This window comes from Melospiza georgiana, chromosome 11, assembly GCF_028018845.1.
Source record: "Melospiza georgiana isolate bMelGeo1 chromosome 11, bMelGeo1.pri, whole genome shotgun sequence".
In the NCBI taxonomy this organism is placed as follows: domain Eukaryota; kingdom Metazoa; phylum Chordata; class Aves; order Passeriformes; family Passerellidae; genus Melospiza; species Melospiza georgiana.
The window spans coordinates 10,516,214-10,531,936 of record NC_080440.1 but is presented as its reverse complement, the minus strand read 5'-3'; positions in this window follow the sequence as shown (position 1 = coordinate 10,531,936).

Below are 15,723 nucleotides of genomic sequence, written 5' to 3'. Positions count from 1 at the left end.
GAGAAATGTTCAAAGTACCAAAATCAGCTGTAAAATTGTGGATGGATATCAATAAAAAAGAAAAAAGTGACTCTTATCTAGAGGTTCAAGTAGAAATAGCCAAGTTTGGAAGTGTTTTGACCTGTAGTATTTTTTTACTAGCTTTTCTTGAAATAATTTGCTGTTCTTACAATGTGTACAGTTCAAATGTTATGTGGTGAAAATATAAAGACTTCTGGTTTCTACATAGAAAAATTTGTCTTAAAAGACTTTTAGGAAAATTTATTTGTGGGCTTTGCAACCATTTAACAGCTTTGTGGGTTTGGCTAGTGAGAGGAGAGAACTGTTACTTCTTTAGTTAACTTGGTTAAAAATTATTACTGCTCTCTTCTCTTTTCTGAAATACCAGAGTTGGGGGGTTCTGTGTATAGTATGGTGTGTAAGGAATTTGGTTTGTCTCCCTTGGGCACTCCACCCTGCTGGGATGGAATTGCCCTGTTTGTGCTGCTGCACCTGAGCTGTGGCTGAGTGGGATGAGCCCTCAGTGAACCTGGACAAGAAACTCCCTCTAAGCAGCACTTGCTCTGCTGAGTGCTCCTCACAGGGGCTGGTGCTGTGGGTAGGTGCTGGCAGGGCTCACCCCTGCTCTGTCTTGTAAAAATGTCACTCTTGGGAGCCTGGCACTGACTCACTTGTGTAACCTTGCCTTGGACGTGCTCTGACTTGGGGCTGCCATGCTGTGTGGGCGAGGGCAGAGCAGGGCTGGGGTCTGGGCTCTGGCAGTGGGATGGAGTGGGAGTCATGGGGCTGGAGTGGGCATCAGGAGGGCAGGGAGCCCTCACTGGCACAGCCTGGGCAGAAGAGGAAAAAGAATGGTGGAAGGGGAAGGATTGGTTTCATTCACCTCTTCTTTGCCTCCCTTGCCTCAAGCAGGATGAAAAATCATGATAAAGCCTATACCAGCCTGTGGTAAAAATGCTTTGCTGGGACTGTAGCAGCCAGGTTTGTTGCCAGGTGATGTTCCTGCATGTTCTGTCTTTTTTCTACCTCTAATGTAGATAGAGTCCAGTGAGCAGACTGAGAAACAGACTTTACTATGCAAAGTTCCATTCCTTTTCAGGAAGAACTTCCCTCAGCTTGATTAATTCTGTTCCTCTACTCATCTGCCCCTGTTGGCAAGATTATTGCTTCTCCTGTGGGATATGAGATCTTCCTACTCTTTCCCCAAAAAAAGAGGCCCCACACTTTCCCTGGAGCAAACACCCCCTGCTTTAATTCTCTTCCCCTTCCTCTGTCACTTTCCAGGCTTTCAATTACAGCCCAATTGCATTTCTATTGCTCTTGAATGTTGATTTTATTGACCTTTGCCAATCCCTGCCCTCCTCCCAGCTGAGGGACAAGCTTGAAAAGGATTATTCCCCTCGAAGGTGATGAAAAGTGCTCCTTGATTTCCAGATTGGCATCTCCATAATATTCAAGGTCTCTGCTGGGCCAGGGAGGTGGAGGAAAAAAGCTTGGGAACCAAGCCAGCTGCTTCCCACGTTGGATGAAGCATCATTAAACAGCCCCTTCCCTTCAGGCTCCTGTTTGTCTCTCCCTCTTATTAAAGGAGCTGAGTTTCTAAATTAGGAAGCCTAAGATTCTGCTGTTGAGATGTTCACATTTAATTTATTTTGCACTCTACAGGAGCTGAAGTTCATCTCGCTGATCCTGACCTCAATCAGCAGGGAATGCAGACTTTTTAAATGTGTTTGTGCCTTGTACTCAGGTTTGCTAATGTGGGCTGTGACAGCAGAGGTTAAAGCTTTGCTTTGTCTTGCATTTGTGGTGTGACTGGGTTGGTTACTTAACATCTCCAAGGATAAGCTTATATTGCATGAGTGAGAGGATTAGTTGGTGTTTGCACAGCACTCGAGAGGTCTGAAGGGAGATGTGTTAAAGGCAATGTCACCAACAGGATCCATTTGACACGAAGCTGTTTCTGGCTGGGGGTCTGCAGCTGTGCCAGGTGGTGCTGGGGGCCCTGAGAAGCTGAATTTCTGGATTTCCCTATGAAAATTCTGTAAGCAAAGTGGGGTGGGTTAACCTGGGATGGCATCAGCTGCCCACCAAGCTGCTCTCTCATTCTGCCTTCTCTGGACAGGGAAGGAAACACAAAGAGAAAGAGAAAGCTTTTGTGTGGAGATGAGGACAGAGACCATTCACCAGTCACTGTCATGGGAAAAACAGACTCAACTTGGGAAAAAAGTAACTTAACTTACTGCAAATCAATACTGGAGTAAGACAGTGAGAAATAAAAACCAAACCAACCTTCTTGGCTGGCTCAGCTTCTCCCCAGGAGCACAGGGAGCTGGGGATGGAGGGTTGTGGTCAGGTCATCACCCTTCATCTCCCCTGATCCTTCCAGTTTGGGGCCCTTCCTGGGAAGAACCATCCCAAACCTCCCCATGTGGCTTCCCCACGGACACAGCTTCACTTTACTGCCTTCAGTCCCTCTCAAATTATCAAGCACAAATAAGTAGTTGATGCTTTTGGGATGGGAATTTCTGGCTTGGCACTTCTCCTGTGGTCCTTCTGCTGCTCACAAAATACCATGAATAGGGCAGAGCTGTTGTGTTTAGTATCACACCATCTGTGCATTGCTCCAGTATTCCAAGAGTCTGTACTTGTAATCAAGGATTAAACTATCTGTGCAGTCCATCCTTGTGGCATGTGATAGCAAGCATAGACTGCTCCTAAATATTGCAGAAGATTGTTGAGCCTTGAGTTACTTTCTTCCATCATAATCACAAAGACAGATGTATTTTTCAGACACCAAAAAAGTAATACACATCAAAATTCACAGTGTTCTAAAGATAAGATGAGTTCCTGAGTAGAGTTTGGGAACACTCTTCTTACATGGTTATTTTCTTCTCTTCCAAAGGAAAAAAAAATTTGTTTCAGCACAGGTCATCACTAATATTTTAATTTGTAGTGCTTTTTATGCATAACAATACAAGACAATAAAAAAAAACATTTTATTATCTCTCAACCTAACATAAACAAATGAAATTAGCTACTCACAATTTTGGATAGCAATATAAATATCTGCTACACTTTTTGATTTGATATTTATTTTTGGGATTGTTCTGGGTTTTTTAGATTTAATACCTTAAGGAAATGAAAAAAAGGAGGGGAAAGCATAAGAATGGATCTAACAGCATAGTTTGCAGTAGAGATGGGATTTGTTCATCTCTGACTTTGGAACTCTGTGGCCTTTTCCCATGTCCTACAGGAGACATCAGTGCTGCCTCTGGCAGAGGAGGCTTGGTGGGCTGCACCATGGGGAGCTCACCTTGCTGCCTTTTCATTGCTCCTGTGCTCTAAGCAGATGGTTAATACCTGGAGGATCAAAAGAATTTTCCAGCTCGTCTTAAAAATAGTAGCATGCATTTAAAAACTTAATGATTTTCAGAGTGAAATATAAAAATTTCAGGGTAAATCTTACACTAAATTTTTGGAGTCTTTTTAGTTTGTGGTCTCCTAAGTCATCCTTTACTGGAATGATGGTACTTTAAATGTATTTAATAATTATTACAATGTGAAAGATTTTAGCCTTTAGTATGAGGAGTACTTACCTAATGTGAAGGAAACGAAGTAGTAGTCTAATATTCTGTATCACTGATTTGTTACATTAAAATTAGAACCCCAGTAGCTGGAGCAAAGACAAAATATTGTATGGCCCCTTTTTAGCCTCAGCTGCTGCTTTGCTTCTTAGGTTGTTGTTGTCTCAGGTGGGCTCGAGAACCCAGCTTGCAAAATGCTGTGTCCAAAGGACATCCAGGGTTCATCTTCTGGGACAGCAGCAGGCAAAGAGCTCAGGCAGTGCCTGCTCACCGCACTGAGCTCTAACTCAGATCGGTTTGTATTCCTCAATTATCTTTTCAACTGCTCATAAAAGAGGTGTCAGCGTTTTTAATTGCCTGTCATCCCTCAAAAATCTCTCCCTTAAACTTGTGCCCTTAAACTTCTGAGGGTGATAAACTTGTTCTGAGGCTGGCCCTGACTTTGCAGTTGCTAGTGAGCAGGAACATCTGGATATTGCTGTCAAAGCCAATGCTAAACACTGGAAAAATGTCAAGACTACAAATTTGTAGTGAAGTTTATCAGGAAAAAGGGTCTTGGGCACTTTTAAAGCTTCTTTAGTGGCTTAAAATGCTCTCTGGCTATAAGCCAACTTCTGCCTTTTTTTTTTTTTTTTTTTTTTTTTTGTCATTACAAAAATTAATTTTTCCTTTATTCTGTTTTCTAGTGGTAGTCTCAGGAAAACAATTGGATGAAATTATTTTTTATCTTCCTGGGAATTAATCTTGTGTGATTTGATAGTTTTTTTATTAAAAACAGCAGAATGCTGGAGTAAAAAGGGCTCAGTCACAGACATACCTAGGCTGTCACAAATCCCCTTGTCCACTCAAATATTTCTTTTTCATTTTTTAATATTTTAATTCTTGGCTGGAGCAATGAGATTATATCAGTGGACAAGGAGATTTGTCCAAAGAAGAGGTTTTCCAAGGATTGGTGAGTAACGAGACATTTGGTTGAATTTCAAGTGACAGGAGGTCAACCCTAAAAGAAGAATATTTATAAAAATTTGTGAATTTCAGCATTAAAGACAGATTTTTGAGAGGTGCCATATGCTCCCTGCTCACTACAGGTTAAAAATTCCAACATGAGATTCCCTGTTCACCTCCTCCAGCCAGCTTGGCAAAGCCTCTCTGGTGTCCTCAGCTCACAGGTAAACATCATCCTGACATTTCTTCTGATTTTAGTTTTCAGGTGGGTTTTTACTGGACTCAGACCCCCTCAGTGCTGGGTGTTGTGCTGCTCTTCATGAAGGATTTTACTGAACTTGAGCCTTTCTCCCAGCTCTTGGGCTTCTGAAACTTGGGGGCTCGTGCTCTCAGTGTGCTCTGGTCTGGGAGTCTCTCAGTTCTGAAACAGAAGGAAAGAACCCTGCCCTGACCAAAGAAAACTGCAGTTTTCAGTGGAACTGCTCCTCTTTCAAATCTGGGTAAGAAAAATATCTTTATGTAGACAAATAGAGCTCGTTTTCCTGAAGTGTCATCAGAGCAAAACAGTGTTGGTTAAACAGAGACGATGGAAAGAAATCTGAATGATTCCTATGACATGCACAGTCAGACTCTGCAGTCTTGCAAGAGTAATTCAGTATCCTGCTACATGGCAAGGACTCAAGGCTTCTCCCTTGGATTCTGGCAGAAATGTTCTTTGGTGGGAGAAGGCAGCAATGCCAAAACTCCTCTCCATCATTTAATCATTACTACTGCTTTATTTACATGGAGGTTCAGCATGAAAAGGATTCTCTCACATTAAAAGACCTCTCCAGTGAAGTGTTGCTGTTTGTGCTGAAGCTCAGATATGCAATGAAATTTTTAATTCACAGCAGCAACAAAAAAATAAAGTAGGAGCTTGTATCTTATTTGCAGTGTATCTTCCTGCCAGTAATAAAAAAAAAATCTCCCTTTCTGAAGCATATGTAACTCATAAAATCAGAAAATTGCTTTGAAGCATTGGCCTTGTACAGAGCTACACTGTGTAATTGGCTTTTTCAAGAAACCTCTGCATCATATGCTTTAAGGTATGTACTAAGTGATTTAATGGGGTATGTCATTTTTAATTACTGTGGAAGAGCATTCATAAGTATAAAAATGCAAGTCATGTCCTCCTGGCATTACTGCCTCTAAAAGCATTTTTATGTAACCTGCAGGAACCAGCACAGTATTTTCTTTATCCTCTAAGTGCATGATAGTTTTACATTTTTGCCATCTGCAGGATGAGTTCAGTGGCTGATTTGTGGTAAATTAGCCTTAACTGAGCTCTCAGAAAAACTGCTGCCAATATCTGACTTTAAATGGTCTAAAATTAGCTCATCCAGCTTTACAATACATCACTGTCTTAGAAGCATTCCAGTTTTCTCCACCCTCTCAATGCCATCTAATGCAGCATAATCTCTGCTAACAGGAGGGAAAAGCCATGTCATTGTGACTGCCCCTTCTGTGCCACAGCAGCATCTGAGTCCACTGGCCATCTGTGGAAAATAATCGATTTTTTTTTCCTTTTTTTCTCTTGATATTGAGTTCTCAGCAAATCATTAGAATTTAAAAATGACATAAAACCTCTTTATAGGAGAAGGTGATTTGCTTTGAGAAAGCGTCGTGTGCAATTTAACCTGCAGTGTATTGTAATTGATGTTGGCTGCCTTTGACAGCTATTTCATGATTTTCTCCTCTGTGCCTGTGCTCTGGCCCTGCATGCTGAAAGGAGCTGGTGCCTGACAAAGGAGAAGCTGCTGTGCTGTTCTCATGGCAGCCCCTGAGCATTCGAATGGCTTCATCCATTTCTGAGGGTGCAAGTAATCCAGCCCACAGAATGCAGTGAGAAACCAGTGGGGCTGGGGGCTGACAGCAGGTTTGTGGATTTGTGGGAATGGCAGAACACTGAAACAGTAAATTCCAAAAATCTGAAATGTGTGGGAAAGGTCCCAACCAACAAAGCAACCTCTCAGCACTTACAGGTGGAAACACATCTTCCATCAAAGTTGGAGCTGGACATCTCCAGCTAGATGGTTTTTCATCATCTGCAACACTTTTAACAAAATTTGAAATTTTCCAATAATTTTTAGTGTTTAAAAATGTATGAAGTATATGCTGCCCCCCATTTAATTGCATCAGTGGGGAACAAATTTTAGCATGAAGTGAAAGTGTAGAAACACTCTCTGAAACAGCAAGGCTGTTCCTCAGCAGAGGACTAGTTGAATGGAAGCTCTTTAGCATTGAGTTAAGGTAATCCTTTTCCTTTAATGAAAATTTAGTTTTAATTTATCATTTTCCCTCTTTTTTTTTTTTTTTTTTTTTTTCCCTTGGCTAAGGTTGAAATGCTCCCTCCGCACCCAGACAAATGGGATATGTCTGTGTCCTTGCTGCAGTCAGCCATGAGCCTGCTGTCCAAACACCCCATGGAACAACTCAGCTCTGGGGGATCTCATACCCTGCACAGAAAGGTCCTGGCTTTACTTTTGCCCTTTCCCTTGCTCAAAATGCTGCTTGTCCAAAGTTCTGCCCTTGGCTGCTGAGAAACTCTGTCCCATCTCTCTCACTTTCTTGGCAGAGGAAAAATTACAAATACAGTTTTCTAGCTGAAATCAGATGAGATGATGGTGAGGGGGTGTGTATATATGAATATAGATAAGATGTATCTATATTGGTGCATTACATATTTCAGTGGCTTCTGGTTGCAGTGTCAATATTGGCTTTCTTCCTTCTACAGGAATAAACATTAGAGAAGCCACAGGAAACAAAACAGAGACTCTGAAGTTCATTCAATGCATTTGCTCCACTTAAAGTAGATATAAGTCTCCTGAAAATGATCTTGCTTGAGCTATGGTAAGCTTTGAAATGCCCCTGCTCCAGTTGTTTTTTGTGCTTGCACAGGTTTTGTGGGAAAGAGGGTAGAAAATGTTGCTAAGGAGAAGGGATGGGGAAGTTTGAAGCTGCAGAAGCAGCACGTGGTGAAGCTGGAGCCAGGATTGCACTGGCCTTGCTAAAGTCTGGATTAAACACACAACAACTTCATCTTGCCTGGGCCAGGGGAGTGTGAAGAGGGTGAGTGAGTGCTTGAGCAGGTAAGAGCTGCTGGTTCTCTGCTGCTGTTGGCTTTCTCTGCAAGCCCTGGTTGCCTGAACCTGTTCATGGCAAGTGATGTGCTGAGAGCCTCAAATTAACCCAATGCTTTCACATCCCTTCCTTATGAACCTCACATCACAGAAATTGTTATTCTGCAAAAGCTGTGATGTGATTAGAGAGAAAGCTGTGCTGATGTAACCAGATGTTTCCCTTCCTAGTACTATTGAAAATACTCCGATTTTTATTCCTTAATATAAGCTTCCACCTTGCTAATACTGCTTATTCTACTAGACTGAATAGGAAGCTACAAATACTGAATTGTAACCCTCACTGAAGATGAGGGAAACTGAGAAAAAAATTTTGATAGAAAATAGGAGTCAGAAAATTCATTTCCATTTTAATGGGATTTTAGTTGTGTTCTGAATATGCTTCAAGTTTAAATCCAACACTTACAAAGCTCATATTACAAATGGGCTGTATTTTCAGTGAAGGAATATGTGTGCTGTCTCCTGAAGCACCCACTGTGGTGCATGTAGAGAGGATTGAGTGTGTAATTGTTTATTTACATAGGTGTCTGTGGGATTTAGAAGCATCACAATATGTTCAGAGTCCATTTGTATTGTACAGAGTTTGTCTGGGGTTATGTGAAGTTATGTTAGATTAAGAAAACTAAAAGAACCTGTGAGGATGCTGCCAGTCAGGGAGCTGAATTTACATGAGCTGTAGCCAGAGCCATGCAGTGATCTTATATGCTGTAAATAATCAAGCAAACTTATTAGTTTTATTTCCTTTTTATCTCCAAACTCTATTTATAATTTCTCCCACAATGAAGTCATAAGAAAGAAAAAGAGAGCTTGAGCTTTTCTTAAAAAAAAAAATCAGAAACAAAAAGAAAAGCAATACTTATTTCTCTCCAGCCCCTTTCAAATATTGTCTCCTCTAAGTAACAAAGAAAATACCAATTCAGATAATCACTGAATTTTAAAATAGGTAGTATCTCCAAATAGACTCTGCTTTACTGTCTAATAAAATAATTCCAATCTTGCTGAATTGTTTCCTGTGTAATATAATAGTGACTCTGGGGTGCTTTCATTGGCTTTGCAGTGGAGCTGATTTCCAAAGGCGGTTCTAATGTGTTTCTAGGGAATCACCAAGTGACCCAGAGCAAAAATTCTATTACTCCCTGTGTATCTCAAACAGGAAAAATACAAAAAGGAACACATTTAAGATACAGACTGTAGACCAAATTGTTACAACACTCACAATACGGGCCACTGTTTCTGCTGTCTCTTTCTGTCACAAAACATTCTCATGTCCCTTTCCACCAGCAAAGCTGCTGCACTCCTGCTCTCCTCCAGGCCAGGAGAGGATTCCAGGATTCCTGCTGCTGCTGTGCTCAGCAAGATGCACAATTTCAGATAAAGCATCAGCACCGCTGTTCATAGGTGTCATTCATCCATAAAGCCCAGGATTAACTTGGATTAGTCCCCCAATGAGATTCTCTCTGGTGAGGGGGCCCTGGGCAGTCAGGTGCAAGCAGTTCAAGCAGGGATGGAGAAGTGACCTGCTCTGCTGCTTCTCCCTGCTCCCGTGCTGGGGTCTCCCCTTTTTGTACAGTATCAGACTTGTAGATCAAGAGCTGGAGCACTGAGAATGAGGCTCACAGACCAATTTTTATTTCACTGAGCTGTTGTTATTCTGGTCCTTTGGTGAGGCTTATTCAGGAGTGTTGTGGAGCAGGTGGAAAAGAAGCTAATGTGTTATGGATTATCTGACACCTTCCGCTGCATCTTTCATTCCCAAGGAACAAAAATCATTCCACAAGTACAGAAACTTCTTTTAATTAACCACCAGAGGTAAAGAAGTCTCCACCTCCTCCCCAGGAGCTAAGTTGTCAAATCAAACTGGGGCTGGATGATTTGCTCTCTCTGGTTCTGATAGTTCTGTTCTCATGGTCCTGGTACAGACCTGTGGGGGGTGGAATCAGAGTCAAATCCATTTTCTGTTGATTCAAAGAAGAGATTGCAACCAGGAACCTGAAAAACAAAACCTTCATCACAGCATTTCACAGTAATGTGGGGTGTGGATTGCTCTGTCTCTAGGTAGAATTATCTCTCCTTTCTACTTTTCTGTTACTTCCATTTTCTACTTTATTTCAGAATACTCACATAGCTATCACACCAGAATTAATAAAATGGCTTTTAAGGTAAACATTGGGAATCAAAAAGCCTGACTCCATTCTTGGCTAGATTTATATTAGTCCTTCCACTTGTATTTAAAAATAAATCTGAAAAAAAAAACCTCTAACAAAATGCAAGTGTGTTGTCTCAGGGCAAATATCACATTGAAGCCTATTTAGGTGGATATCCCAAATCCTTGCTGCATGTGGGGTCTGTGACTAAGGGACACAAAGGATTTAAACTGACAGAGGGTAGGTTTAAGTTAGGTGTCATGAATAAATTCTTCCTTGTGAGGGTCCTGAGGCTCTGTAACACAATTCTCAGAGAAGCTGTGGATGTCCCTTCCCTGGAAGTGTTCAAGGCCATGCTGGACAAGGCTCTGGGCAACCTGGTTTAGTGTTAGATGTCTCTGCCCATGGCAGATGTGCTGGAACTAAATGGTCTTTAATGCCTATCTAACCAACACCACTCTGTGATTCTGTGATGATTTCAATGAAATGTAGGCAGGAGAGGATGAGTCCCATGGAGTTCTGGTGGCCTGTGTGTCCTCCACAAATATTAGTAAGCTACTATTCTTCTGTGGTTAAGATATTAAAATCTAATGTGGCTCCAGGGAAAGCTGAGGAAGAAAAAGCAATGAAGTTTCTCAAACAGAATAAATCCAGAGTGAAAGCTCATAGATTTGCCTAGGAACATAGTAAGGGAAATCTGGTTTAGAATAGCATTTTAGAGGCTGTTAAATCTGAACAGCACAGCTTAGGGTGCATTGGGCACTAAGGGAAATCTGCTAGACAAATTCCAGGGCAACTGCAATTTGTACTCTGCCATCAGTAAGAATTTGGCAACACCTGAAGTCTCAGAGGGTGTGTGCAGGTGTATCAGAGGGCAGTGGGGATCAGCTCTGCATCTGAAAGCTGCTTGAGGGCTGTATTGACAGGATGTGAGAAATTACAAAATACCAACTGGATTCTCTAGGAGCAGCAATGATATTTATAAGAGAATGTTATTAAAGTATCTGTTTTCACTAAAGTGAGCATGCAGAAGTGGATTACAAGTGCAGATCTATATGATTGCTTGTCATTGCTCTTAAGCAGAGGTTAATTTCAAAATGCACTGCACAAGCCTCTGCCTGTGGATTTAATCTTCAGACACACCATTGATTTAAATATTTTCTCCCAGAAAATGGTGAGAGATCTACCTATGTAGCAACAGGGAAAAACCAATCCTCCTTCCTGCTTGTACACACACACACAGCACTCACACAGCCAGAGGTGCAATAACCCCTATTTAGCTGGCAGAGCTGGTGGGAGAGTAGTGGTGGCCCCAGGCAGAGGTTATGGGGCAAGTACAGGGAGTGACTCCTGCTGTTATCTAGCCCGGCTTTGTGGGGCTCTGTGGAGCCCTAAGTAATTGTTTTCTGACCCTTCCCTTCGCTGGAGCCAGCTTTAAATCCCCGATCAATGAAAGGAAGTTGCACCATGGCTTTGAATGAATAATGCAGCAGCTTTGCAGCACAGTGCAGCCCTTGAAGGGCAGCAGCTCCTGATTCAGGGCTGATCAGACTCTCACACTTGCTCTCACAGGCCTGGCTCTGTGCACTGCTGAAGTTCACAGGGGTTTTCTCCTTCTTCATGACGAGGTGAATGTGGGGAAGGTTGTTATTCTGCTGACTTATCCGTGGCTCTGGGTGCATGGGTGTGTCCCTGCTGGGATGTTAAAGGTACTGGGAGTCACCTCGGGTTGTGCAACCTGTGAGGTGGCTGCATCTGGGCAAGCTTTTTACAGCACTCAGTCCAAGAATACAGAGTGAGCACAGCTGATCTCTCCAGGCACATTTCTTGTCCTGAGAACTCCTGAGCTTTATTGCAGCTCCAGTCTGAGATGTGAAGATAAGAAAGGAGCTACAGTCACAGTTACAGAACTCTGTTTCCTGGAAAAGTTTATGGAGAGGGAAAATCACAGCATCATGCAACACCATGGGTATGCAATATGTGAAGTGACTGCCCCAAAGGTGTAGTGGTGGCAGAGCAAAAAAATTAAAGCACTGAGGTAGAACTGAGGAGATTTTCACTAGAGCAAGATCTATATTTTGCACTCTAGCAGTCTAGTTAGCAGTAAAACTTGTCAAAACTTCAGTGTTTCCTAGAAGCACACCAGCCATGTTAAAATTAGTGTTAGAAAAGATCCTAAAGATCAGGATGAGTTTTTTGTTGTTTTGTCCTGAGCAAGAAACTGTGCCAGTGGCCAAGATTAAATCTGGGAGCTATAGAGTGCAAGTTCACATTTTTGCTTTTTCCCATTTGGTCTGGGTGGTTGAATGTGTGTTTGTCTCATCCCAAACAACTGGGAAATTTGACCTTTCACTGTTTCCAGGCACTGGCTTCGTTAGCATTCCTCATTAAATGGACATGGAAGCATCATTGGAGTCATTAGAGTTTAAAAGGGTGAAAACCCCTACTTTAAAGTTTTAAATCCTATAAGCACATAAATGGATGAGTTGAATTGTGTGTGTTGCTTTTACTATAAGAAAAATACTTCTGTTTTGAAGGTTATAAGCCATCTGTAATTAAGAATAAATAAGTCATGGCCAATTTATTAGACTTGCTCTTTTATATGAGACAATTGTCTTCTAGATTTCCTTTGCTCTCTCTGGTGTGCTGATCCTGTCATTGCTGTTATATAGTGCAATAATATATAACAGCACTTCACACCTAGCATGAGAAGACAGCAGTGTGAAACCAGAAAAACACATCAAGCCAAGAAGTGTCTCAGGTATTTCCCCAGCCCTTTGTTGTTGTTCTGTTTATTCCTGTGTGCTGCTGTGTTTTGGTTTTGGGTTTTCAGCACTGACTGTGCCAGGGCTTGCAGTTTGTCTGCTGAGCCCACTCCTGATACAGCACCCAACAGACTGGGTGGTGATTTATGTTGGGGAAAATACCTAACATAATGATAGATCACCGAATCCCTCCATTTGGGACTTATCTTGTATCTCTGGAAATGTGCAGACTGTGGCCTTCCCTAATGAGTAAAGCACAAGCATCTCTTTTCCTGAGATGACATTCAACAATTTCACTCAAAAACAACCACAAAAAATACACTTAGATTGCATACAAAATGGAAAGCTTTAAGTTTTAGGCAATCTCATCTGCTGGAACTGACCTAAAGGATTTTTTAGAGAGTTTTGCTGCACAGGTCCAGCTCACCAGTTGATCAGCAGCCAAAGGGGTAGAAATTATGCCACCAGCTTTCTGAGGTTTTCTCAGTCTGAAAAAATAAAGAAATACTTTTGTTGCAGCAGAAGTAAATGAAAATCCAGGAATCTGAGAAGACTATTTTAGTACTGTTCCCAGACTCACATGGGCTTGAGAAGCCCAAGTTTCCTGGGCAGCTGCCAAGAGCAGGTAATGAAAGGTTGTTTGGCATTTGGGAAGTGTACAAAGCAAGTGCTAAACACCAGTTACATTCTGCTGTCCAAGTCTCAAGACTGCCTGGAGACCTGCTGGTGATAAATGTTCACAATTATGGTATAGAAATACCATCAGGAATTTAGGGTGGAACAAGGCAGGGCCACCCTGGGCTAATTACATGGACTCAGGGAGAGGAGAAACTTCCTTGAGAGAGAAGTTTGGAAACAGACAAATCTGACCAGAGAAACTCTGACTGTGTGGTAAGAAATACTTTCATATTTCAGGAGGATGAACTTAGCAATTCCAGCTTGGGAAGTGTGCAGGGTCACTCACAGAACCACTGAGGGCCAAATGTGCTGCTTGTCTGGAAACCAAAGCCACTTCTCACTGGTGTTTTTGCTCTCGGCAGTACTTTGCTGAAGTCACTTAAGCATCTGCAAGAAGTTTAGTGGTGCATGAGATGAGGAAAGGTTCAGTATTTATCAGTAGGTCCAACTGTGCTTCCAAGACAGATTTTTTCCATGCACAACAGCACCAAAAGTTGGGCACCAGCCAGAATGTTACACTAAGTTCTTTTATTTGTCCTCCTTATTGTTTTATTAGCAATTCCAGGGTAATCTGTTGTTTCAGACTAATTTTACTCTCGTTTTGCAGGATTAGTGAAAGAACCATTGTAACAATCAGCCAAGGACACTGAAACACTTGAGGTCTGATCTCCATTTGCACCTGGGGAGTGGAGGGAGCGTGTCTGTACAGAAACTGCACAGGCTGTAGATAAAACACAGCAACATCTGAACAGAAGGCATCCCTTATCTTCATGAGCTGCCTTAATTAGCTTGCTGTAGAGTTAAATTGCCTTCCCTACAGAATGAAAGTTTCTGCACATTTATTCTTTGTTTTCTGAATACTGCTGAAGTCTTGCCATTTATATAAATGTGGAGTTTCTTTCCCCAAAGAGTCTTGAAGTGTTTAAGCTTAATGCAGGATGAGAGACAGGTCAATGAGTTAGGAGACTATTCCTGGGGAGAGGGAAGAACTTTTCTAGGCTGTGACAGCACAAATTCTGCAGAGTATTTTGTAAGAAAGCAGAAAAACTAAAGAAGGAGATGAGGGATGATTAAAAATGGGTATTAACGAAAGAATCACAATTAGAAGAGAAGGGGGAGCAAGGTGGCACAGGAAGCCACAGAAACAAGGTGCAGGAGCTAGAACTGAACTGATAAGAAGGAAGTCAGATATACAAATTTTTCTCCCTGCTAGCACAGTAAATTGGACACTGTGATGTTGGTACAACAGAGCAGCTCTAAATTGTCACAGGCAGGAAAAGGGTTACACTGGAAAAGTGACCAAAGCAGGGGCTGCTGCTGAGGGTGGGGAACCACAGGAGCTGCAGAGGAAAAGACAGAACTTGTGTTCAAATGGTTGTATTCATTCAGCAATTCAGTTACTTATCTCTTATGAAGTCACTTTAGAGCCACCTGTAAGTCCTTTGCATATGATTGACAATTACTGTGACTATTTGCTTTTCCTTCTTGGGGATGGTGAAATTTTAATCAAAATTACCTCAATATAGTAAGTTTGCAAAAGCTGAATTGCTAATGGTTTTTTCCCCAACGCTTTTACAATCTGATCAATCTTTAATAATGAGACGGAGCTGAAAAAAAAAAAGCAACCCAATTTTCTACTCAGACAATGCAATTTCATCAGAAATGAATCATCTTAAGTGAATACATTGATTTAGATTAAATTTGATAGGAAAATATCAAAATGAATAATTTTACCTTATTTCTTTTTGGCAATGTTGAAATATTTAATATTGGCATTTTATTCATTTAATTTCAACTTCCATGATATTTACATTATTTTGATATTCCTATACTATTGCATGTAAGAGTTTCAGTGATTCAAACCCTGTATGTTTGTTATTTGCACTGAAAATAAATGTCAAAATGTTGGAATTTCCCGTGGGATCAGAATTCCACTTTCTATTTACAATAAAATGTGTAAAGAAATACAGTACTCCAGAGTAAGTCTGACCTTAGTACTTCTCAGCTCTGGAATGCCAGGCAATCTAATATATGGATCAGGATTGTGTAGGAAGATTTCTGAATGATTTATGCCAATCACATTTTCATTATTTCCTCACCAATACTGGCAGTGGTAATTCCTTGTACACTAATGCATCTTTTCCATCCAGTTAGATACAACTTATGTGAAAAAAACTGCCAAGAGTCTCCTTGGAGCATGGCTTCCTGCTTTAAGGATTGTTCAGGTATTTCATCTTTTTTTGCTGAATTAGGTGCAATGCTGGTCAATTTATGATTTCAATCCCCAGTATTATCATTGATACTTATTTTACAAAATGTTCTGCAGTGTTGATGAGTTTCAATCCATGCAGAGATAATGGCAACTGCTCTCCTGTGCTTGCTCATAAAATTGATCTGAAAAAATCAATGAAATGGTGAAACTTTCTCTAAA